The sequence below is a fragment of the Cygnus olor genome, chromosome 3, assembly GCF_009769625.2.
Source record: "Cygnus olor isolate bCygOlo1 chromosome 3, bCygOlo1.pri.v2, whole genome shotgun sequence".
Lineage (NCBI taxonomy): Eukaryota > Metazoa > Chordata > Aves > Anseriformes > Anatidae > Cygnus > Cygnus olor.
Window position 1 is genome coordinate 20,890,844 of NC_049171.1, and position 26,544 is coordinate 20,917,387.

Consider the following 26,544-nt stretch of genomic DNA (forward strand, 5'->3'; position numbering starts at 1 on the left):
ACTGATATCCTGAGTCCCACCATAGAGGACATCAAGGGTAAAAGCTTTGCTTATACCCAATGAAATTTATAACTTCCATCGCTAAGCCCTGAAAAGCTCCCATGCGGCTTAGCAAACTGTGTGTGCTGTCACTTGTCACCTGTGAACACCTGGCACCACACACAGTTCTTACATTTACTATTAGATCTTCCCAGTAATGGCATGAGTTGTCCAATGTCCTACAAAGACATCCTCTAAAAATCTTCCTGGTTACCAGGTTTGTAGGATCATTCAATTGAAGACCCTTTCACCGAAGTCTCACAAAACACATCCTCCACCCTCTAAAGAACTAGTGACATTTCATTAGCATCAAGGACTGCAATGCAGAAGATTTGAGAATGCAGAAGAATTAAGATTCTTTATTATGACACTTAATCGTTCACACTTGGCATTTGATCAACTTTAATAAAATATTTATTAGGCTTTGAAACTGAATATGCATCTCGTACCTTTTGAAAGCTTTAGTGAATTTAGCAGATTTTTCATCGTAAACTTTGCAGTATAACTCCTGTCTAATATCAAATCTGACTTACTTGAGAGCTATAAAGTATTTAGTTTAGTCTTTGTATCTTGACTTTGGTAACCTTTTATTATCATCGTGATCAAGTCAGGTGCTTACCAAGTAAATGCACATTTACTTAAACAAGATCAGTTTCTGATACTTGAGATCCTCAATGGATATGCACATCAGCTAATCATACCATCCTGGCAGCCAGCTAAGGGAAAGTGCCAGTGCTGCAGTTTGGCAATTAAAATAGTCTATCAAATCAAAGTAATACAGTAAGCCTGAGCAAGTAGAATCAACAGAAGAAAACAATCTAACTTTTTTTTTCTAACTAGACAACACAGTCTTGAAACCCTTTTCAAGAACACAGTCACTCTCATCTGAAAAAAAAAAAAAAAGTTCTCTGTAACTTTCGATGAAGGTAAGTTAAAATTAACAGGCTGAGTCTATGCCCCTATTTGGCAAGTGGGACCAGTTTCCTTAACCTTGAAGGCTCCTTTGTTCTATTATAAATACCCAGTCCCAAAGCCTGTCTTTTACTGAAGAGTATTTACGGTCTAAAACTTAAAAAGAAAATACTTTTTCTGTACTGTAACTGACTTAGTCCCACACAATATTTTAAATATATAAAGGGAATGTAGCTAAAATATTAAAGATGGTCCAACAGATCTCAAAATATGAATAAATGTGAATTTCAGTTTCTTCCGTTACTGAAGGGATTCTTGCCTCTTACTGATCGCCTTACAGGTCTCTCTTCTTGGATCAATTCTGTTTAATATTTTAACCAGCAATCTGGGTAGAATATAAAATAATTGCTAGAAAAATTGGCAGATGACACAAAAATTGTTGGAGACAAATAATTATGTGAACAATTCAACAATATACTGCAGTCAAGACTGCTTGGTAAATGCATTTTATACACTCAAATGCAACCCCATGCAGCTTGAAAGAAAGACTACAACTGATACTTAAATAATGATGATTATACTAGAATAAAGTGACCATGAAAATACCATAGGAAATACGTATCTTGAACAATTTCCCTTGTGAGTAAATTCACACACCACACAACAGCTTCTGGTATACGAAGTAGCTCATGTCATTGCATGATGCCACTGATCTGTTATCTTGATAAGCAAAGAGCACAGAAAGGCAACAGAAAGTGACACCCTTCCCACTGTCAATGTGATCATGAAGGAGACTGCAACTTCCTTTCTAGCACCAACTTGCTGCCATGCAACAGTCAGTAGATGATAGAAATAATACTGAAACAGTTGACACTATAACTGGCTACCTGCAATAATGCCAACAGAAGACAAAAGCAGCAGCAGCAACAAAACAACAGATGCTTTCAATTTATTCAAGGCATTTATTCTCTGCTGGAGTAACAAACATCAACATCTTCCCATCTATATTGGACATCAGTCACATTGCGATCTCCAGGGAGCCAAGCTAATCAAAGTAGGGTCCAAAAATAATGGAAGGACACTCCTGGAACTCCTTGTCAGCTATACCTCAAATCATACCTTGACTGATGCTGAGAAAACAACACTTCCAATATTGTCTTAGAGGGCACTGTTTATTGCATGTTCAGCCTGGCAACTAGAGCTGATTATCACAGAATTGGATTTGAGCTTTACCAGAAAACACAGTAAATAATGATTCTGATATTTTCACCCACATACAATATAAAAGTTTATCTTCAACAGTTAATGCAGTTGCTAGAAAAGGAATTGACTTAAATATACCATTTTATATCTATCAGCCAATTATGTAGGCTTGGGCCATTATCTAGTTCAGAAATATTAGTTCAGACACACTACTGCATGGTAAGGCTGATTGTCTTCAAAGCATTATTTTGCGCTCCTCACATTCACTCATAAAATTTTGTTCTGCCTGCTAAGTCGTAGGAAGAGAAAAAAAAAAGAAAACAAAAAGCAAAAGTAACATTGATGTGGAAGTCAGCATTGACTGTTAACTCTTTATTGAAATGGAATGTTTGTAGAAGAGTAGAACTAAACAAAAGCCTCCAGACCTGAGACTGCTCTGCAGTATGAATCTGAGTAGCTATATAACAATAATACCCCTTTGGGGATCTTGAGCAACATAAAATTCTGTGAGGTAAAGCTCTTAATGAAGCCAGCGTCAAGAGGTATATTCATTATGATTGTTCTTAGAAATAGCCATCAACATGATACATTTCCCCTATGGGGGAATGTGTGGGGCTGTACTGTAGCCTCCAAGAACTTCCTAGTGTCAGTAACAGTGTGGACAATTGCAACACAGTGGTCATGGCTACTACTACCAAGTTTACAAATACAGAGACACAGTTGTGTTGTCTAAGGTTATGTATCTCTTTCATATCACTTGCTCACCTCCTGGTTGGCTAAGTTTTCTGTCGGAAGGCCCCTAGAGCTGCAGGTGCTGTCTGAGTTGCTTGAATTGTGTTACTGATGTACTGAGAATGCATACATTTACTTCAGGAGCCCTAAATCAACCTCCTGGAAACAGGCTGCTACTACTTCATTAATTAAGCTGGTGTAAAATTAAGTCTTTTACAAAAATACATTAACACTGCGGTTTCTATCATATCTAAACTTACTGTTTCAACCTGTTAGCGTGAAAAAGTCTTTTCTATTTGACACAAGTTGATCAGCAGTAATATCATTAAACACCTTAAAATCTTAAAATCTTCATCAGTTAGGACATCATTTTGCCCTGATCAGTATCAGGGGACAAAAATCCCAGGTCCTCCTGTTCAACTTTTTTTTTTTTTTTTTTAAATATTGACGTTCTATTCTTTTAGATCCCTTGAATTTCATAACAATTTCCAGATTTATTGGAAGAACCATTCAATCTACTCTTTTAAAGCTCCTGTATGCAAATTACCTTAGCTAGATAATTTTGAAGTGTTTAATTTTAGCAGAGGTCCTTTCACATATTTCTGGAGTTATTCTTGGAATAGGATGTCTTTTATCATTATGATCTAAATAAATCAAGCCAGTCTTTTTCCAACCATAGATTAGAAATATCATTGAACATTTCTGCGTTCTCACCGATAAAACTGGTAATTTGTCCACCTCTGTCCAGTAACAGATAACACTAACTGGAGATGGGTAATAGGCATAGATAATATTATAATAGAATAGATCATTGAATAGGATAGAATATATAATACTAATTGAAGCTTCATTTTTTCCTATAATTCTTAACAGAATCACAAACTGTTTAGGTTGGAAGGGACCTCTGGAGGTCATCTGGTCCAACCCAGATAAGGTGTTTGAGAAAGTATTTTAAAACACTTATTCTTCTTACTCAGAACTCCAGTGGCCATGCAAACCCCTGTGACATCTTAATGTCCCCCTTACCCAGCCTGTTCTTGACACTCCAACTGCCCGAGTAATTCTGCCTCCCCATCTCTGAATTCAGTAATACCAATATCAATTCCATGCTCAGCAGAACAAACTTCTTATTCCTCATGCCACTAACACATCTAACAACTTACATAAGCAATTAAAGAATTTCTTCTGTCTCATGGTATCTTAACCAGAAAGAGGAATGATATGAAGGACAGCACACGCAAATGGATGACTGAAGAGGAATTTTTAAATTGCTTTTTTTTTTTTTTTTGGAAGTGCATATGGAACTATAGTTATATTTACATGTCTGCAAAACCTAAAAAAAAAATGTAAAGAAAAAATTTAGAGAAAATGCAAAATGCTGTGCTTAAGTGTTCATTGCACAAAAATACCTTGTTCTGCAGGTTCACGCAGAATATGCCATGCATTCATATGGGGTGCAAGTGACTACAGAGTCTATTCTTAGGTGCAAGCAAGATTAATTACCAGTTAGAGTACTTCACACAAAAAGAGTATTTTCTTTTAAAAAATGCACATCCATTCTCATTTTCTGTGACTATACCTCAATTACTGTATTTCACCTATGAGAACTTACTGATATTCTTCCAACATATGACTTCTGTCATTGTGTCCCTTCAAGTCCATTTCCACCATTTTTGTGGACACAGAGGTGATTCTACCCTGTCCACATTACACTGAACCATGTGCAACTTATGTGGGTTACAGAAGCAAACATTTTATGTGAAATTTATTCTAATTAGAATCTTAACATTCTAATCAAATAATTATTATCAGCTTGTATATAACCATTATAGGAAGAGCAAGGAAGAACACATGAAAATTCCACTGAAAAAGTCTTAAAATTACAGTTAGAATCACCACACTTACACACACTCCTACTACTTTGTACCTTTTCTATGCTGCTATGCTAGCCCTTTTACTGGAGGAGAATCAGCAGAGCAGGAAATGTATATGGATGGAGGGGTTTCTTTTCTCCTCACTTCAGAGTCTGCTTGGTAGGTACTTCTTTATGTTAACATGTATTATCCCTTGTTCTGTCTTGCATGGTCCATAACTCAAGATTTTTCCAAATGTACTATACATGCTGTGTTTTACATATGCTAGGTAGTTATTTTTCATTTTGCTATTCTTAAAAAAATAATAAAATGGTTTTCCTGAACTTGTATTACTTTAATGATCAGTAAGTGACTACTGGTGATTTGTTTATAGCCCTAGAGCCTCTGGCATCTTCCTGTTCCTGTTCTTTCAAGTCTTCTGCTATCATCTTTTTCACTACATTATTGTTGCAAGGTCATAAATAGTTCACTATACACAGAAGAACTGTTTGCTATTGATAACTGTCATTTGCAGAAGGGCATCAAAATTATTATACCACTACACAATGGCATAATGTAAGCTAAAGCTGTTTAGCTTTACAAAATAGTCACCTGGTTGTTCAACAGTTGTTGTTTTAGCTAAAAAAGCTTCAGTAAAACTCCAGACAGGCCAGAACAAGTCCAGACAAAGTAAGCTTGGTGAGTCCTAGTCCAGAAGCTTTCCAGAGTCAATTCAAAGCCTGTATTCCGTTACCAGCAATGGCAATACTTTATTTAATGGGCTGCCCAACTACACAGCTACCCCTATTTAGCCTCCTATGTCACCCCAAGGTCTCTATTTCTTCTTCAGTCTTCTCAACACTTAGTTTCTCCTGTCTTCAAGATCTTAAGTAGAAGTATTCCATAGATGACTTCTAGGTTATGCTTATTAAAAAAAAAAAAAAAAAAGAAAGAAAGAAAGCCTACAAAAAAAAAAAAAAAAGCGCCTACAAAAACCAACCCATTCATCTTTTAAAGGTCATACTCCAGCATGCTGCCAGGCAAGCAGAGGCACCTTAACTCCACTGTCAAGATGCCACCAGATCTCTTGACCATTCAGTTGAAACCCTACTGCTGTGCAGCTATGGTGAGGGAGCATGTAATTGTAATGCAGAAATCAGTGATGAAGTAACAGTAGTCACTGCAGGTGGTAAGGAGAAGATGACGCATAAGGCAGTTTGGCAAGGCCTGAATCTGCTGTGTATCTGGCCAATTTAGAGTATACAGCTATTGACCTGCGTTGTAGATTGTTTGCTCCTGCCCTCTGCCCACAAAGGCTAACCCACATTACAGTACAGAGGAAAGAACTTTCCAAATACAAAACTGCACACAGAGAACAACAAGGAGGAGAGGCAGGTGGCAATCAGTGAACACTGCAGGCACTAGGAGCTTTGGAAGACCTGTCACAACACACAGTAAGCCCCTCTAACTCTCTTCACACTGCAGAGACACAGGACAGTTGCTGGGCATAAGAAGAAAGGTCACTACCAGAAGATTTCTTATCTGCCACTACAAACAGCAAGAACACCTTCAACTATTCAACCAGTAGACAACTAAATGCCTATTGACAACTCCAGAATTTATAATTGCTGCCAAGGATGGGTTGCTGCTTCAGGGGAAGTTGGCTGGCAGCACCGCCTACTGGCCGTGTTATCACCCTGGAGAAGCTTACTTGCTTCCCAGATGCACAGGGTCAGGGGCACTAGTGAGGGATTTCTATACTGATCCATGCATTTACAGGGTGCACAATACCCTGTAAAAAGTTTCATGCTTTTGGGAAAACAAGCACAAGCACCACCTTTGTGCCTCCCCTCTAACTCCTGCACACACACTCCTACTCGCACTCCTACACACACATGCCAGAGACTCTGCACTTGGCCATGAAGGAAAATGGACAGCCCACCCTGCTGCAAGCACACAGAAGGCCTGCTCTGGGCCAGCATTGGCTTCACAGACAAGATGGGGAGATGAACCTCTGACAACACTCATGTACTCTGAAGAGTCGCAGATGGTCTCTCCATGGGTAAGAGGCTTCCACTACCAATCCAAAAGCGGGGAAAGAAACATCATGGGCAGCTCCTGTACTCCCTCTGCTAACCTGCCCTCCCAAAAGGGAGGAACAGCATGGGAACAAAAAGCATCTGCTGGACAGGCTGCACTTGCAACATGGCTTTTACAGCCTATACAAGCTGTACAGTACCATTCAGATCCTCTCCTTTCAAGCCTCACATCTCTCTCAGGAGTCCTAGATGTCACAGAGGGTTGCATTGGCACAGCAGCTTGTTAAAGATTAACTATAACATCTAAAACAACTAAGCAGTCAGCCATTTTTGCCAAAAGTTATTCAACTCAACTTCAGACCCATTAGGGGAGACCAAGAAAGACATTCTGATTTGACAAGGCACTGTTCATGGGCAGAAAACCCTGATAAGTGTATTTTAAAACAGTTCCAGGTAGATGGGATGGCCAATGATGGCAGGAGTTCCTGCAGGAAAAGAGGGAAAATTACCAAGAGAGCAGACACACATAAGGTGTTGGGTGCCACAAGGCCACCACAATAACCATTTACCAAGTTCTTATATCAGATGGAATTAAAACACCAACTTTTCCAGCACAGTAGAGGATTGCTCTGGTTAGCAATTCTGTGCCATCTCTGTAGAAGACTGGCTGTATGCTCACATAGCCAACACTAAACATATAATTAGGAGTGATTTAGGATGATTGTGATATTTACCTCAGAGAGAAGAGGTGGGGCTGAAGATAAAGCAGCTAGGGCACTTGCCTGTATGGCTTCTTATAGGCGAATGAAACATCACAGCTGAGTAGATTAGGTTGTAAGAACTGCCAGATCAGAAAGCACCGACTGTCCTTCCCTTCTGCTTCTTACCACCTGCCTGACAGTCTCTGCAGAAGATGTCCAGGCCTCAAAGAGCAGGCTACATCTGCAGCATCCTCCTTATCCCACCAAGAGACTGTGTCCTTGTCCTGAAGGAATTTTTAAATAACTTCTTTTATTTTTTCCCTAGTGTGTTTTTCTTAAAAATCAGACAACTAATTTGCATGTTCTGTATTTCACCTGAAGTCTTCTGGGAAGGAAGAAATGGGTGCTTCAAAGTGATTTTGTCATTTTCTGCAGTAGGCTTACAGACATCTAAGCAAAAGGGAAACTGGGTATCATGTTCAGTATCTTAGCAATGTTATTTCCTTATTTTGTGCACATTGCAGCAGAAATTACAAAAAGGCAAGGATGCTTTTGTTTGAAGCTACAGTGATTAAAATTGTAAGTATAAGGCACTATTTGTTGCCAAAGGCAAATGTTGCTGTGAGTATGCAGGCTCAGGTCACACATGGAGTTCTTAAGGAATACTTTTCAGATACTCTGTCATAGGGCACCCACAGAAATAGCCAAAAGTCATTACAAGTTCCAGTGGAAATGGCTTGACGTACTTTCTCTTTGCTATATACCTGAAAGGTATTCTCCGTCTGATAGGAAAATGACAAGTTTTGTGCTTCCCTGTAACTTTCAGGAGAGAGTCTGTTGGGTAAGAGTGGCCACACCATGCAGTGTGCAATGCCAATGCTACATACGAGCATAAGAATGGTATCTGTGAGCTGCTGCCTCAGTAGATATCTACAATCAAATTATGTGAATAAGTTCTTTAATGAGGGTACTTTAGGGCATAAGAATATTTGATCTAATCAGCAAGTGAAAATAATAATAATAATGAAAGTAATAAGAGCAATTTTTAAGAAGGTGAAATACAACAAAGAACAGTCAGTGTTTGTAAAAATATATTCATCATACAGAGCTCAACTCCTTTTTCTGCCCATAGTAAGTGCTGTTACGATACTTAGCACTATCTAGCATGTTTCTAATACGTCTGTGTTGGCACTGAAAAGAAAACATACATTTCTAGTAAAAAACACTGGATACCATTGATATGAGACACTTTCACTTGTACACAGCAGAGCAGCATGCCTGTTAGTAGGATTCTATGAGATTTCAGTCTAACACTCCTTTCCACTACGCAGTAACAACCAGCATCCTGCTGACTCACAATGCTACATAGCTGATAATGAAGCATTTGCCAAAGAGAAAATTGCAAAAGCGTCAGCAATTAATACCAATGAGGGTTACTTCATTTCAGAGGACTGTCAGAGGGAAAAAAAAAAATAAAAATAAAAAGCAGGTAGTGAAGGCTGCAGGGCAAAGCAGCATAACCTCCTGAATGAGGAAAATCTTATTCCAAACCATGTTGACTTCTCTCTACACCATCCTGCTCATTAGCATCCTAAACAGCTTCAGAAAAGAAAATGCATTGCCACAAACTGTGGCCACCTCTCTTTTGCATTTGGTCATTGATACAGACAGATTTAACCTTTCCTAGAACAAACAATTATGGTTCAGCTATCAGAGTATTCTGTACTCCATAATAGGTTGAAATGCATGACTTTTTCAGTGTTCTGCATCTGAACTGAAGATACAAAAGTCAGTTTTGTTACTTAAAAAAAAAAAAGTGTTCCAATATGCAGCACTGAACATACATTGCTTCTTCAAAACAAATCTTCTTAACTCTAAGCTAGATCTGAGGAGTAAGATAATATCCTCAGGTGTATTTCAAGCCACAAAGTGAAAAATGGAAGCTGGGAATGAAGAAATTCCACTTGGCAGATCTACTCCCAGATGTTGGCTCAGATGCATTGGTCAGGGACAATACAGAAACTTGGCTGGGGCTGAAATCTTAGACCACCACTTTTTCTGTCTATCCTTCATTTATTCTTATCTGTCTAACCCTTTATCTGAGTGCCTGTGTCCTACATTCACATTAACATCCCTCCCCTCCTTGTGTAATACCTCTTTGCCCACAGCAAGGAGCTTCCATTTTTAGCTCTTCAGTCTGCTGTTAAAAGGAGAATGTTAAAAGAAGCTTTTCTTTGCATACTGAGTTTACTCAGAATTCGTTGATACACCTGAAGGTGCCACGCATGAGAGAAAGAAACAATACTCTATCATATTGATTTTTGCATGGATTGTCTCCTTGCCTCAACAAAGAAAGGGCTGAGGAGGCACAAATCCAGCTCCCAACCTGCCAGGCATCGCAGCAGATTGTCATAGCCAACAGGCGAGTACCAAACACTTAACTCAGGATTAACCTACCTAAAGTACCACTCTGCCACACTCATATCACCTCTTCCTGTCCCTTTTAAGGGACCTTCTGCCCCCTTCCTAAAGGGAACTAGAAAGGGAATTAGAAAGAGGTTAACATATCATGTAAGTGTAGCTGCTTGTTTCCTGCCTCAGGAAATGGGCATTCTGAAAAAGCAACTAAGAAAATCAAGGAAGAAGAAGAAAAAAAAATGCTTAAAACTCATTTTGAAACTAGACAAATCAAATGACTTTATTCAGAAATTCAGTTCAAGTTCAGAAGCATGATTTTGCAAGTGCCTTTACTGCAGCCCACCAGGAAAAATGTGTCACCTTACACTTTCTGCAATTTATCCTAACTCAGCTTGGAATTCCTCAGGCCAATCTAAACTCTTCCACATAAACCCACTCCAGTCTTAGCACAGAAGGAGCTCTTGAGACAACTTGAGACTAGCCCTCACTTGTGCAAAGTTACAGCTGACTATTTTCAGGTGCATGGACTCTTTACGTAACACATGACGCAGTTTCTCATGGACTGTGCACACAGGCATGGCACTGGACAGGGCTCCCTTCAACATCACCCCCCCCCCCCATAAAAGTCTGTTTTACAACCCGGATTTTTCCTGAGGGTTGCGTTGGAGCCTTTAAATTGTGAGATTAGCCTTGCCTGTATTCTCTCATAAACCACACAGTTCAATGACCTAACCATTCAAAGCACTCAGTGTAAAGTTTGTGCCACAACCTGGCGTTCATACATTGTCTTTAAATACAGTCATTCTCGTTTCCTACCCTTCTCCCTCAGACTAAAAGCAATTTCCAGAGGCTCTGAAATTGAAAGAAACTGAGGAATATAGGTCATCCACACACAAAGAATTACTCTTACAGGTACCACCAAGCCTGTCTTCCCCATTACTTTGAGTTATGCGTACTCATAATATATACATATAAAAAATAATAATAATAATAAAATCCATTAAATTAAATCCAGGATGCTTTTTCAACTGAGTTCTACAATAATATTCCCATATGTGGTCTTAGGAGGTACCCCATAATTCACATTCTGATCCAGACTTCAAGACAGGGAACCCTCTTCTTTACAGAAGATAGCAAGTCCTTATGTAAACATGAAAATAAGCCTCTGGAAGCATCAAGAAAATTTGTCCTTCCCAAGTGATAAGAAGTCTCTCAGATACAGCCTGATAAAGAAATTTCTTGTTCCTACCCTTTCATTTGCACTGTGACAGATTTCTCAATAGGTATTCCAAACCTTCAGGGAAACCTAGGAAGTTACAAATGTCTGACTTCTTTTGTACTTATACTTGAAACAAGATCTTGCACTTGAAAAACTGTTTTCTAGCAGCTAGTGTTTTCAGGCTGTTTTCCAAGATTACAAAGTCTATTAGCATTGCTATCCAACATGTGAATTCATCCTTTCTATGATTATCCTCACTCAAATACACGCCAGGGTCACATTGAACACACATCTGCGTTACAGCAAATGGAGATTTTTGAAAAAACTATGTTTCCTTGTTTACGCAGACCTACTACTTGTCATCAGTTCATCTGACATATGTCACCAGAAGCAGGGGAAGGAGCAACACTTGGAGGTAGGAAGAGACACAATTGTCATGCCTGGGAGGCTGATCTCTCTTTCTGTTGCAGAAAAAGCCTCGTCTGTCCTCCTGTCTATGATAGAAAATTGAACCCTGCAGACAAGACAAAAACAGCCCTTTGGATGCAGCTATTATAACTTGATTACTCCGGGTCTCTAGGGTTATTAGTACTTGCTGCCTGTGCTTGCCATTAGCTCCCATCAAGTTTTAATAATACTTCTGAAACAGAACTGAAAACATTTCTCACGTCCAAATTAACACCTGATTATTTTCAATATGGTGAGGACAGAATGAATACAGAAAGCTTTTTTTTTTTTTTTTTTCCCCTTGCAATTTTAGAACAAATAAATGTGACTTTATAAATAATCACCATGAGATTGCCATTTTTCAAGTTTTTGGTGCTTCCTAAAATGGTGCATGTCTTTATTTTGCAAGTATTCTGCAGGGGGTACTAACAAGTTGCTCACTTGAAACATCCTTCAACTTATTCCTAAATGTCAGTTTAGCTGGAATTTGGCAGTGAAATGAAATCTTAACTTGCAGTTAGGGCAGCTACTATGCAGTGGACTGAGGGACAGAACATTGAACTACTGCAAAGTAGCCGTGTACAGGCCACCTGCAATGAACATTTAAAATGCCTTTGTGCCAAACATCTGCCACAGATCAGTGTTTTCTGTTTTTTATTATTATTATTTTTTTTTTTTTTTCAGGAATCAAACTGCTTTTATAAAAATCTCTCTCCGTTTCATGCTGAAGTAGGTCTATAAAAATAGGTGATGAAGTAGATGAAGCACTTTATGGAGATGCCTGTTTTTACTCTTGACTACATGAAGAGACTAATGTGACTCACTAGGCTCAGACAACAACCTTTTAGACTTCCAGAGTTCAAAGACATGAACGTAGTCCACAACAGTGCAGCTACTATACTTTATATACTGTCTGGTTTATTAACCTGAAATATTCATAAAAAGGTAAATCACCAGTGAGGCTAAAAAAAACATCTGTTTTGTTCCCAATAAAAGCATAAGAAATGAGATTAGTCATTCCATTTGCTTAGGCTGTATTAGAGTCTCTAAAATTCTTTCTTAACTAAAAAAAAAAATATTTTCTAAAAATACTGCATGCTATTTTACTGACTCTCTGAAAACTTATGAATTGAATATAAGAGCACATCTGCACCTCAAAAGCCATCAGAACTGCAATCAAAAGCAAATTGGTAAAAACTTTTTTTTTTTAAACAATCCAGTTATTTAATAGACCTTTATGCAATTAGTTTTCAGAAACCTTTTCCAATTATGTACTGCATGACCTTACACTAACACAAAATGGTCTATAACATTTAATGGGTGTTGGTGGACTGATGAAAGACTAAAAAGGAAGAATTATTGATTTTTAAAGTGTTTGTTCTACAAAGCACATATTTTTGTAATTATAGTCAGCAAACATGACTAGTTATGACACGTATGGTGTAACAAGTTCCTTGGATCACTGAAACCACATCTAATGCTCACATTTCTGTACTGAAGCTGACAGAAGATGGTTTGTTGTTTTTATTTTATTTTTTAATTTATTTTTCCCCCCACATAAATCAGCAAGTATGTGGAGAAACATGCATTTCAAAATGTAGCCACACAACTGACTATCAACCAGTGACTGGCATAGAACTAAAACAACTACCACTTTTTAACCGGAAGATGCAAGAGTTACAGTTAATTTCACAGGGAAAGATTTTTTCGGCATGGTTTTATGATTTGCTGTCTTTTTCTTTTCAATCAAAATCTCCCTTGTTCTATTGCTGTATTTGCATATTTTCTATAGCTCCTTCTCTTCCCTCTAGCATTTGAAAAAGACTGGTTCTCAATGTACTGCATCCTCAGTCTGGTCTGGGATCTCTAAAGACTCTTCTCTAGCTGCTGTCTCTGACACTACCTATCAGATACAACAGAAAACAGATACTGCGAGGAGGCTGAAGTTAAGAGATTTGGTAAGGAAAGGGTTGAGGAATATTGCTGATCAAAATACCTCTGGGACAGGTAGATTTGCTGAGGTCGGGCGACAGGCTTGCTCCCCTCCAGATGGTGTTGTCTAGGGACAGCCGTGACAGAAAAGTGCTGACCCACCAGAAAAGTGTTTCCTCCAACATGTATTTTTAACTGTTGTATACCTCCATCTTCAGCTGCAACCACAGCTCACTACTTCAGGTCAAGGGTCTCCTTACATACCTTCTATTTTCATTCCAAATGCATTCAAAAGTCAAGTTTGTCTGTTTAAGTCAGGAATCCTTCACTTTGAGCAACCCGGTCTAGTGGCAGGGTTTTGGAATTAGATGATCTCTGGGTCCCTTCCAACCCAAACCATTCCATGATTGTATGATTTGCCTATTGTTATAACTGTGACTAAGAAACCTCATGCTCTCAGCTGGTCCAAAAAAAAAAAAAAAACCAAAAAACCACAAACAAACAAACAAACAAAAACAAACAAACAAACAAAAAAATTGCCATTGTTGCCTTCTGGCTGGAAAATTGAAAAGAATGATCTAAGCTGCAATTTCAGTCCCTGGAAGTAAGCCACACATGCTCGGGATCAGCAAGGAGTGGCCTGGGTATCAGCAGGAATGAAAGTAGTGCTGTACTTGGAAGCTAGAGAGGAAATAAGAAAAAAAATAAAAGTATGAAAAAGCAACCCAAAAAATCTGTTACCAGCCCATGATTTACCTGTCTGTACCTCTATAACAACTTCTGTTGTAGACTGTTTCTCATGTGTTATTAGTTTAAGTATTGTCAAGGGTCCAAGAGTTTGAACTCATTCTCTTTTCATCTCTAGATCCTGACAAGATTCACAAATTGACACAAATCATTATATAAGTAAAAGCGATGGTAATAAATATACCTTCCAGGAAAGAAAATACTCATTTATAGAACATTTCAGTTCTTCAGCTATATTGGCATTACAGCACAGACATTTTAATACTACCATTATCAGTTTGGGTAACTAAATTAGAATGTTTTTATATTTATTTTTTCAGTAAAATAGATATATGATGCAATTGTATGAAGAAAATGTCTTGCAAAATTCTGTAGTTGTGGTATTTATAAATATATAATGACAACAAATAATAACAATAATTGTAATAATGCTATATTTATAAAATCTGCCAAACACAGCTGAACACTTGAAAAGAAAAAGAACACTAGCTTTTCCTCATGGCACACTGCATTCAGGGAACACCGAGGGCAACCCACCTCAGCTGACAGTCTCACCAGAAGCAACCAATAGTCACATGCTGTTCGGTTTCCAAATTATGCTCAGGAACTGATGCATTGCACAAGGGACTCTGTAAAACAAACTTCTCGGAACGTCTGTACTTTGACGTTATCATCCACCTATTCTGCAGTTCAGCAGCTGTACTATGTACTGCTTAGTCGCAAGTTCTTGCTCCTGTAAAGGATGGATATAGTATTTCTACGTTTCTACTTTGAACTACCACATGGGCCACATGAGCCACATTAACAGAGCAACACAGGAACAGTGCATAGCTAGCTTTTTCTGCTGGGGCAGATTATGCACAAGATGCTCATGAAAGAAAGAGGCAAACATTTATGTATGTTTTTATAAAACTTCAGCAATGCGGAAAGGCTTTGCTCTCTTTCTGTAGGGATTAAAAAAGTGCTAGAGAAGGCAAAGAAGAAAAGTTTGTGATGCTTAAGAAACAACTTGTATTCATCACCTCTTATCTCTTCATCCATTTAATCCTGTTGCACTTAATGTCATTATACAATATTGCCCCCATGGCCAAATCACGTGGCCAGAGTACATCTCAGCATCCTTTAGAATTATTCACCTTTTAACAGGCAATTCTTCCTTTTCCAACAGCATACCCAGCCTCAATCATCTTTGGATCTGTAGCAGGTAGACAGCAGAAAAATAGTTGGACATCTTTTTCAAGCTGTAATTTAAGACAAAAACCTCAAGTCTAGATATTCAAAGATTTTCTCTGCCTAAGGAGTCAAGTTTTGTAAGCTCTTTTCATAGTCACCAGCAGCAGCTTTGGAAATGCTAGGCATTCTTCTGATTCTTTTTCACCTCATCTTCTTTATCCACCCTTCCCAGAAACAAGAAAGAGTTCCTCTGGTTGGTAATGCTAAAAACACAAAGACATCCTTTCTGCCTCCCAGAAATATGTACAATACGTGCATACATACATATGTATACATATAATATGTACATACATACAATATGTACATGCATACATCCCTACAATATGTAAGGATAATAATAGTGGGAAGCCTTTAAGAAAAAGGGATTTGTTTCTTCTCACAAAGATACCTCCAAAAATATTATGGAAAGATGACAATGCCTTCCTAAAACTCTAGCCACAAAGCTCTCAGAGACTAGAAGAAATTGAATGGTGCATGATTCCACCAGCAAGGAATTGAGGCAAGGCATTAAACGTTATCTGAAGCACTCCAGAGGTGCCTACATCAGTGGGTTAGCACACAACACAGACTTTTTAAGCATGGCTTTTTCACTTGTCCGCTGCTGGAGCATGGGCACTGCAGTAACAGGCAATGCTGGTACACATAAGAAGAGTTACTCTTCCTAGTGGAGCCAAGCAGGAAGCTAAATGCTGGGGCCCTTTCTATAGTATGGACATGAAACAATTCCAGGGGAAAGACACCAGTCTTGCGTTGTCCTAGCAATGACCACTTAGAAATACCATATTGGAAATAGCTACAGCCTTTTAAGAAGGTAGGGAAAATTATTGAAATTCAGGCCCCGTTTCCTAAGTTTTGCATGGAGACAGCTCAGCAGATTTGCTGTTAGACAGCTGAACTTCCAAGACATTGCCTTACAGGAAGGCTTTTACATCAATTACACTGCTCAATTCTGAATTGTTATTGAACAGGCATTTCCATATGACCACCAGCAATGGTGAATCAGCCACAGGTCAAGCAGACAAGGGGTTCTGGTGCAGCTCCCTGGAGACTATCTAGGCAATTGATTTAAACCTTTGTCAGATGTCGTACTACCCAGCAGCAACACACAGAGATACCTCTGCCGTGGACTGCTGCTGCTGGTTACCCCAAAACTGGCTGACTATTGACTAAAGGTACTTGAAACACTGGTCAGACAAAGGAGACTTGACTGCATCTGCCCAGCACCAGGTGATTAGGACTTGGATAACAAATGTACCCATTTTGCTGTAACATACTAGCATGGAACTTGGAGGTGACAAACTGCAATAGCTGGCAACCACTAATTGGTCTCCACTAATTGGCCTCAGCAGTGAAGAAAGTTCAAGAGCTGGTCTGGTACTACAAGACTAGCAAAGCCATTAGAAAGCAATAATTAAGGCAATAGCCCCTTGAAAAGGTGTCACAATACACAGATGTCTGACATCTACAGGAGCAAAAGCCCAAGGAGGAGATCAGCCACGCCTGAGTTGAGCTGTTTGCCATGGACACAGCACATAACCAGCCAGAGCAAGTGCCTTCTTTCCCCGTGCCATTCGTACTGGTCTAAACTGGACAAGTGGGGCTAAAACTCTGATTTCTGCATACGTGTGTGAGTGTCTCAGGGGAGTAGGTGTGCTAATATAGCAAGTAGACAGCAATTCTTGCTATTTGGTTCCTGCCAAGTAAATAAATTCAATTCACTGAGTATTACAGTTCTCTTCCAGCAGCCACTCCACCCTACCTACCCATGACATTGGTGGTCAACATCAAATTTAACCGCTCTGCTTAAAAAAAGAATCTCCTATTTAACCTTACTTAAGTAGACTGTAGTTTATCTCAGCCACTTCTGTGTTAATGCTAAGAGTTTGTCTTGTTTAGAATAGGGGCCTTGTGCTGGGAGGTTTCTGTTCTCAAGGCAGCAATTGTTCTCCAACACCTTCTTTGCTAGGGAAAGAGGTCGCTAACATAGAAGAGGTTTTTACATAGTGAATTGCTGTTGTGGGAAGGCACTTCCAGCATTTACACGTTATCTTTGGCAAACAAAAGGACCAGAATATTAAGGTGAGGGGAGCTTTTCTCTTTTGTAAACATCATTGATATGAAAAACTGAGTACATAAAGAATACTCAGAGTGCTGTCACATATATACTAGTATCTGTCTTTCCTGAAAATAAAGGAGTTGGGAGAATCTCTTTTTGCAGACATTCGGTCATTCAAGCAGCTCTGACTAGTTCCAGTAAGAATTATGTTTCACTCATTTCATTAAAGCATCTTCTCTTTTTCCCTAGTGCTAAAATCACGTCAGAGGCAGGCATCAACACTCAGTAGCTTTCCCTCCAAGCTGCTTCTAACTTCCTAAAGGCAGACCACTGGTGAGCCTTCGCTGCAGCCCCGACTATCCAAGCTTGCTGAGCTTCCCAAAAAACAGCCACTCACCACTCAAAGAGTCACCTCTTCCTCTCTCTTCCCTTACAAATTTTACAGTACTGTTCATCTATATTGGAAGCAACTTCCTTCATTTCTTCAGCAGCACATAACCCTCCTGCATCAAGATTCCTTATGTTGGCAAAAAGTTCCAGTCACCTTTGAAGCTATGTTTAGTTTTGTGTGATTTTTTTTTTTTCCTTTTTCCCCCAAACACAGGTTTTCACAAAAGCTCCCCTTAACTGTGTCTCCTTTTCCAATTATGTAGTTCTTTTTTTCTTGCTGGCAATTGTATAAAGTGCTGCATGGCTCTTTCTCCCTCTCTGGGCTGATGTGTTCCAGCACTGTACTTTGTGTCAACCATTATGTTATGTTTGCCCAGTTTCTCCACCCTCCCCATTGCTTCTGTTGACAGCTGTGTACCAGACTGCTGCCCCCTTTGCCAATCTGTCCCACACTCATCATTCCTCTTCCTTCTCCTCTTTTTACCTTTGAAATGTGGACTGTTTAGGGATCAATGTCACTTCTGCATTTAAAAGGGGACCTCGGCCTCCCACTACCCAATGCATTGTTACACTCAGCAACCTCTGCAGGTGTGTTTTCTTTGTTGCTACCCATTCACCACTCCTCTGGAGCTCCTGTATAAACATTCATGCAGACACATTCCCTGCTAAACCCACAGCTGCAGTTCTTCATTTAGGAAATGGTAGAGGGTTGCTACTAGAGCCTGCAATTTTATGGGTTTTAAAACAGACCGACACAATGCAAACCCTTCCCACTACAGTGATATCTAATTTAATCAGCTGAACACTTGTTGCAGGGAAAATCTGCTTAAGTATGTTAAAACCAATCAGCCTCAAAGCACTTCATTGATTTATAAATAACATGTAATTAACTGGCAATCAGAGAACTATACATTCAGGATCAATATCAGCAATGCAACAGATAAACCACAATATTGAACATTTAGCAAAATGTTAGTAAGCATCTAGAATTTTTTAAGTGCTTCTCTAACTAATTGCTGAAAACTTCTAAGCCACCTTACCTCCCCATACACACACACACACACACACACGTACACATGGGCCCTCTCAGAGGCAGACAACACTCTTTTGGGGCAGTTTCCCTGTACTTACCCAAGGCTTCTATTGGATATATGGTTTCTTTAGTTTTGTGTATGTCTGTACCTCTTCCAATAATCTGCCAAGCCACACGCTGACGAGAAAGCATCCCTTGAGTTCACATGCACACATATGAGGTGTGGGTCTGTACGTGCTGCCCTCTGTGCTGTCACTCCACTAGACAGATGCTCATGGCATCTGACCCATGTGATGGTCTTCTGTCACATTCGCTCCAGGTCCCTCCCCACTATCACAACTTTTCATGCTTTTACACTTTTCAAGTTTACTTCTTTTCTCAAAAGCCTCTTGGCAGTTTCCTGGTTATTATTTAATTGGGATGAAGGTCGTCTAAAGGAAACTTGATCATTGCTGTTTTCTTCCTAGCACTATCAGGCTTTCGGCAAATACCTTTGCAAAACTGTTTGGGGTATTCTGTTCTCTCACTCACAGTCCTGTTGTATGCTAGCTGTTGTTAACCCAGGCCACATTATCAAAAAAGATGTGCAGATTTGCCCCCACACTACTATGTATAAAAGAGCAGAGTTAGATATCTTTTCCTCTCACTGTCCTGAGGAGGCAAATATTCCTGGCAAAGGTTATGTAGTTTCAACTGCCATAGATGTAGCTTTCTTCTAAGGTTTCATCCATTAGTTACCTTTCAGAACAGGCTGCAGCAATTACGAAAGAAGTATCAGTATTTCCCTAAAATAAGGAATATTTCATTTTATACATGCTCACCACAATACCCATCCTTATTATAACTGGATTACATCTGTTCAAAGTCCAGAACAGAACACAGAAAGCAAAGTGAACTGGTAAATAAAAAACATAGTAGTGTCTTTGAAAACCAGCACGGTTATGCAAGACAGTGTGTTAGGTTTACATAGCAAGGCTCTGGTAGCAGAGGGGGCTGCAGGGGTGGCCTCTGTGAGCAGAGCCCAGCAGCTGCCCCATGTCAGGTCAGAGCCAGCTCCAGCTGGCTCCAAAAGGGACCCGCTGCTGGCCAGAGCCGAGCCAGTGAATGACACTGGCTGGGCCTCTGGGAGAACAGATTTAAGAAAGGGAAAAAATGCTGGTAACAGCAGATGGGCGAGAGGAGTGAGAAAACATGAGAGAACCAGCCCTGCCACTCCCAAGGTCAGTGCAGAAGGAGGGCAGGAGGTGCTCCAGTCACCTGGGCAGAAGTTCCCCTGCAGCCCATGGAGAAGACCACAGTGGAGTAGTCTGTCCCCTTGCAGCCCATGGTGTCCCACAACAGGGTGAGGGAGCAAAAGAAGGTGGCTAGCAGGTAGGTGCTTTTAGTTTGCTTTTAGTTCTCACTGCTCTAGTCTTATCAGTTGTCAATAAATTGTATTAGCCTCCCTTATTTGAGTTTGATTTGCTCATGACAGTAGTTGTTCAGTGATCTTTGCAGAGATTTGCAAAAAAAGAATTTGGTGGTCCTGATGGAAATCAAGTTGAACGTGAGCCAGAAGTGTACCCTTACCACTAAGAAAGCAAATGGTATTCTTGGCTACATCAGGCAAAGTATTGCCAGAGGGTCAAGAAAGGTGATGCACTTCGGATTCTGAGATCTTCCTGTGTGCTACATGTGATGCAAGCAGTTTCTGTAGGCTGAGAGTGCAGCTGCTGCAGAAACTGTAGTCCAACCACAGTAAAATCTTTCTCTTGCATCTTCACATAACTAGTGAAAGGCACTGCAGCCTCCAATTATTTAAAAAATGTTTGAAACATTGACACTTAGAAATCCCAAAGGCATTTCTGCCTTACAGAAAGCCTACCAAAGGAATGCTCCATCACATTGTGGCATAAGAAAAGTGCATGGCTGAATTGACAGTGTGATCCTTTACTGTCTGTGTAAAGTTGCATTACCCAGTTAGAAATGGGATATGCCCCATCAAGCACACGCAGATAGGCAGTATATTTCCATCAACTATTTTTGTCCCTATTTGGAAAAAAAAAATAAAAAAGTCCTTCAGTATTTTTCAGATATAAGCCATAGGAAAGCCCCTAACACTAAAATGTTTCAAACAGGAATGTCTCAGCATGTCATGACAGCATATATATTTGTATATATATATATATATACACACACACACATATATATATATATAGACACATATACATCCTCTCTGTCTCCTACAGATATTGAAGAAAGTGTGTGGAGATGTCTCGATGGATGTATGGGGTGCAGGTGCCCAGGTACCTCCTCTCTGTGAGGAGAGGCTGGGGCTGCCCCCTGCCGGACACAGCCGGTTCCAGCTGGTTCCAACGGCCCCACCGCAGGGCACGGTGTGGTGGTTTTACCGTGCTAGGCAGCTGAACACCACAACCGCTCTCTCACTCCCCCTCCTTAGATGAGGAGGGGAAGAAGTAAAGGAAAGAACAACTCACGGGTTGAGATAAGGATAATTTCATTAAAGGGAAGAAAAAAAATTATTAAGGAAAGATTATCATTAACTAAACAATTTAACTAAACAATTTAAAGGGGAAAAAGGAAAGGGGAAAAGGGAGGGGGAAAAGGGAAAACTAAACAAAACAAGTAAAGGCTATGTGGAAGTGCAGAGGAAAGAAATTACTCTCTACTTCCCACAAATGAGAGATGCTTGACCACGTCCTTGAAGCAGGGCCTCAAGGCACGTAGCCGGTGTTCGGGAGGAGGACAGACGTTTTCACAACGAGAGCCCACCCCTCCCTTCTTCCTCCTTTTTCCACCTTTTATTGCTGAGTGTGACATCATATGGTATGGAATATCCCTTTGGTTGGTTTAGGTCAGCTGCCCTGGTGATGTTTCTTTTCTCATATCTTTGCCCACCCCTAGGGGGGTTAGAGAGAGTCCCGATGCTGTGCCAGCACTGCTCAGCAGCAGACACAACGCTGGTGTGATACCAGTGCTGTTCTAGCTACGAGTTCAGAGCACAGCACTGTATGGGCTGCTGCAGGGAAAGTTAACATCCCAGCCCGACCCAGTACACATGGCTGGGCCCAGCACCCAAAATGGCGGTACCTCAGAGATAAGAAATGGCAAAATGCTGCACAGCAGAGAGTGAGGGAAAAGTGTAAGGAAAATCTTGTGAATACCGAGAGAAGGAGGACAGGAGGTGCTCCAGCAGGGACCCCTCTACAGCCTTTGGAGAGACCACACTGAGACTTGTTGATCATGAAGGACTGCAACCCATCAGTGGACATGTGCTACAGGAGGGAAAGAGTGTGAGGTGAAAGGAGAGAGCCATTGAGTGCGTGTCTGGTAGCCAGCAACAGTCAAATTACCACAGTACTTGACCACAGAAAAGCACGTGTTGAAGCAAAAAGGAAGCCTGTAGAAGTGCTGAGATTTTTTTTACACAGACAGAAGAAAAATCTTGTAACAGCACAGTATGTAGGAGATTCTGGCTGAGGCCACAGTTCTGCTTCTTTTTGCTTCCAGCCTCTCTCCTCCTCAGTACTCAGTTGCTCTGGAGGACTGCATACATATGAAAATCACTCATCCATTGATGCTTCAGACTTATTTTTAATTTGTTTTCCAGCCCTTCATCTTAGTCCTTTAAGAATGTTTTCTCTTAGCTTGCTTCTCTTCACCTGCTCCATGTCACACACTGACTTTTGCTGCCTCCTCCTTCAACTTGCCCCAAACTTATTAGTGCCTCTTTTCTTCCTGAACTCCCCCCCCAGCATGTACGTTCCTGTCTACTGCCAGGGTGTGGATACTTTTTTTTTTTTGACAGCTGCCCATAAATTCCTGTCCCCTCTGCAAGAACCAACACAATACTACATTTCATTTGATAAGCTATTACTTTAAACTGCAACAGCACTCCAGTACGTCATTAAAATTCTCAGAGAAAAAAAAATCCAATTGCTTGGTAATGCTTTGTGACTTCGTCTCACCCTCAATGATGCAACCAGTGCAATCGGGTCAAAAATGAATAAAAGAAACAGTAAAAAACCGGAAGCTGCATTGCGCTAATCTCGTATTCTGTACTGGTTTGTTGTTTTTTTTTTTTTTTTCTCCCATAGCTTTCTGTTTTCAACTTTATAGCACTAAGCTTGCTATATAGGCAAACTAGCAGAAGCAGCTTCAGAAGTCTCTTCTTTCCTTTAAAGTATGACAGAGTACATGCGGGTTTGTTCAAACTGAAATGTTAGTCATTACACTGTCTCACTGCACATTTGGATTGTACTGTCAGTCTTTGTGTAATACTGGGTACCACAACAAAATATGCAGAAATTTGTAACTTCTCCCAAGCATGACAGTGATACTGACTCCATCCTGATGGCATCCCACACAATTTCTTGGTTTCCACCCCTTCTCAGACACTGTAGCTCCTAAATGGTTTCTCTGATCACCACCCCATGGTATAAAACTTGTAGATATCCAAATTTATTGCCACAGAAACATTTCATGACTAGAAAAGGCAGACTCATGCAGACTGATCTTGTTTGTAAGTCCTATTTCCATAAAAACAATCTTATAAAAAAAAAATAGCACTATTCATATTCAAGTAGAATGAATAGATAAAAGCACGCAAAAAGGAATCTTTTCATTAAAAAAGGAACAATTTTTAAGGAGCAAAACATTTTTTTTTTTTTTTTTTTTTACTTCAAAAACATAATTATATCTATGCCTTATACTGAAAAGTTCATGTCAGGAAAGAACTGACTTACCTTGTCCTATATAAAAGGGGTACTTTAATAGTTGAAACAGAGTCATCACAATCATACAAAAATTTATAACAGAAGAGACCTATGGAGGTCATCCAATCAAACCTCCTGTTCCAGACAGGGCTACCCTCAAGGTTAGGCAAGGCTGCTCAGCATTTTTGTCCCTCAAACTGTGAAAATATCCAGAGATGGAAATTCCACAGTCCCTCAGCAACAGCATTTGTGTACAAAATAAGATTTCCCATTTACTGTGAGGGAACAGTGACATTTCTGAAATCCTTAATCATGCTCATTGTTACTCTAAACCAGTATCTCTCCAATATTTACATATTCGTGGCTAAAGATAAGTGACTAAATGAGGTACTACCAAATTTTTACTTTCAAATACATAGAACACTGTTGAAAACAGAATATCCCCAGGAGCCTTACTAACTAGGAAAGAGGGTTGGGTATGGCACTTACTAATCTTCCTGAAAAAGATGGATTGAGCATTCACTTAGAGAGTTACCTTTATAGGACTCTTCCTCCTTAGGTTTTTCAGCTAATTTTAACTTTTCAAAAAGTGCAATGAGGGTGAAAGGGTAAATCAGAAAGCTCTTGTGTATATTTCCCACAAAGTGGAACTTCCCTCAAGGCTTTCAAGACTCCTGCCCACTTTAGCAGCTATAGTCAACCCTCATATTAATAAAGCCTAAATTAAGAATTCTTACTTTCAGAAAAACACTGCAAGAAAGTTTTCTGTAATTAACACTTCTCTCAAACTTTTCTTTTTGTTAGAAGTTACCAAGTGCATAGATTTTCTTGCATGTATTATATTGATTCTTTTAAAAATGTGTAAATTCTATTTTCTGACATTGCAATTCAAGTTTCCACTTCTAACATTTTCCTTTGATACTTCGTTTCTTTAATAGTGGTTACCCAAATGTTATTTCATTTTCATGTGTCATACATGCAGCAAGTGATATAATAATTTAACTACATCCATCTTTAAACATTTAAATATTACAATTTCAGATAGAGTATAATATATTTAAGAAATATAATTGTTTCAGCTTTGCATCTGCCATTAATCATTACGATATACAAGTTACCACTAAGATTGCTTACCGTTGATGTCAGTGTAATGAAACTGCAGTCTATTTTTTCCTCAATGTACTATTTTATGTACACATCACTGCCAGATTCTTCATAGTTTCCCAAGAAAACGTGAAGAGCTGAAAACTCCATTGTTCCTTCATTATGTAATTATTCAATGAATAACATTCAGGTATGTTCCACTGAGTTTCTTTTCCCCCCCTCTACAGAAGTGTTAATTAGAACACCTAAAGATGCCCACTTTGTTATATCTACAACCAGACACTTTCTTTAAGTCTTCAGTGCTTGTAACTAATGAAGATCTTCACTGTTCATGACAGAGGACTTTTCAAACAGGGAGTTATTAACAGCAGTGTTTTCAGAGAGACCGATCATGGAAAAAAAATCAAGCTATCTGTTCTGCAGTTTTAAAAAACAATATTTAACTATCACAGAAAAAAAAAAAAAAAAAGACAGTTTATATTACATGAGTTTCAGATGCTTTTTTTTTTAATCCTATTTTTTTCTTCCATGTCTCATATGGATACTCACTGGAATAAATCCATCATGTAATAACTTTGCACACCAGTTTTAGTCCCTCTTTCCCTGATTGCATATTGCCTACATTTTGGCACATACTCAGGCTGAACTTTACTGCATATCGATAAATTTCCCACATACGGAAATGGACATACAGAAAGGTCAGACTGCACTTCAATACTAATCCTACTGACAGTATATACATGAACACAACAAGATCGGTTTCATGCTGGATTTCCTATAACCTTCAAAGCTATCTTAATAAGCCAGAGAGGCACATGTCCCTCCACACACTAAACTTTAATTTGTATTTTCCACTGTGGACAGAGTGCTAACCCGTTCTCTACCAAAAACTTAATTCTCAGGAAGTTGCAGAGTAATCCTTTCTTTTTTTTTTTTTTTTTAAGTAGCTTCTCCCTACAGGAACATAATGAGCACATACAGACTACAAGGAACTTGGGTTCTTGTGAATGGAGGTCCAACAGCGTCTGCTTACAATAATCTTTATTCACCTGAGAGATAGCCCAGATCTGCTTTAGCCAAACACTTGAGTCTACATATTAAAAAATACGAAACTGAAAGGAAAATGAACCATTTACCCAGAAATGCAACCAATCTTCCTGGAAAGAAATTCAGATCTTCCCTTCTTTGAAGAAACTAAATTTTATGTCAGGATACTACTATTCACCATGTCATCACATGGAGGTTCTCTATTTTTGTGCAGCTAGCTAAGGCTCCAGAGCTAGTCTTAACAAAAACACACAGAACAGCCACTGAGATCCATATCTTAAGTTGCAACAGGGATCATGACAGAGTCTCCAAACTGTCAGTGCCGTTAGATAATTCCTGTCACCAGGAATCTCAAATTAGCCTCAGATGAGAGTAATAAATGTGATTAGAAAGCAGAAGTGACCAAGTACACCTGGAAAAAAAATCTGCTTAATAAAAACATATCACAGGGCACCATTGGTTAAACAGTGAGTGCTCAGGCAGCGTGTGTATGGTATGATTAGGAACACTGGAATCACTCTAGCTGTCACCCTTGTGTTCACCAGCTCTCTCACAACCCTAAAGCAGACTTCTCTTTCTTACTGGCAACAGCTGTAGGACACAGCTTAACTGAATTGAGGTACATGATGCTCCTCACCCACAGCATATTGGCAGTATGGGGCAGACACAACTGAAGGGGTGTTGGCTTAAAGCACTCAGGAAAAAAAAAAAAAAAAAAAAAAAA

General features: G+C 39.5%; 1 long non-coding RNA gene across 2 annotated transcripts; it reads right to left on the bottom strand.

The window, feature by feature from the left end:
- Positions 1–1,305: 1,305 nt before the first annotated feature.
- Positions 1,306–26,544, bottom strand: LOC121068297. Of its 2 annotated transcripts, none has more exons than XR_005818785.1 (3): positions 25,910–26,544; positions 15,265–15,437; positions 1,306–1,336 (listed from the first exon to the last, which is right to left on the bottom strand). It is a non-coding gene; the product is annotated as an uncharacterized LOC121068297 (long non-coding RNA). The 2 variants fall into 2 exon arrangements; XR_005818784.1 differs by lacking the exon at positions 1,306–1,336 and adding an exon at positions 14,613–14,975.